Source organism: Octopus bimaculoides, chromosome 28, assembly GCF_001194135.2.
Source record: "Octopus bimaculoides isolate UCB-OBI-ISO-001 chromosome 28, ASM119413v2, whole genome shotgun sequence".
Lineage (NCBI taxonomy): Eukaryota > Metazoa > Mollusca > Cephalopoda > Octopoda > Octopodidae > Octopus > Octopus bimaculoides.
In genome coordinates this window covers 13,532,873-13,533,190 of record NC_069008.1, presented here as the reverse complement: position 1 = coordinate 13,533,190, position 318 = coordinate 13,532,873, and positions in this window count along the sequence as shown.

Here is a 318-nt window from a genome sequence, read left to right as displayed (position 1 = left end):
TGTGTGTGCGTGTGCGTCTCAGAGAGAGATAGAGATAGAAAGAGAGTGTATAACACATACGTCATATGATGATATACATACATGCAAACATATGTGTATGTATGTATTTTGTATGTGTGCATGTATGTATGTATGTATGTATGTATGTATGTATGTAGTTCAAATTTTTAGAAAGACAGGTGTAGGAATAACACGCAAGTGTATTAGTTTGACGCTCGAGAAAAAAACCGATAAGTAGTTTACGTTTCAAGCCTATGCACTTTGACAGAAAGAAATACGAAGAAATAAATAGAGAGGGAATAGGAAAAAAAAACAAAA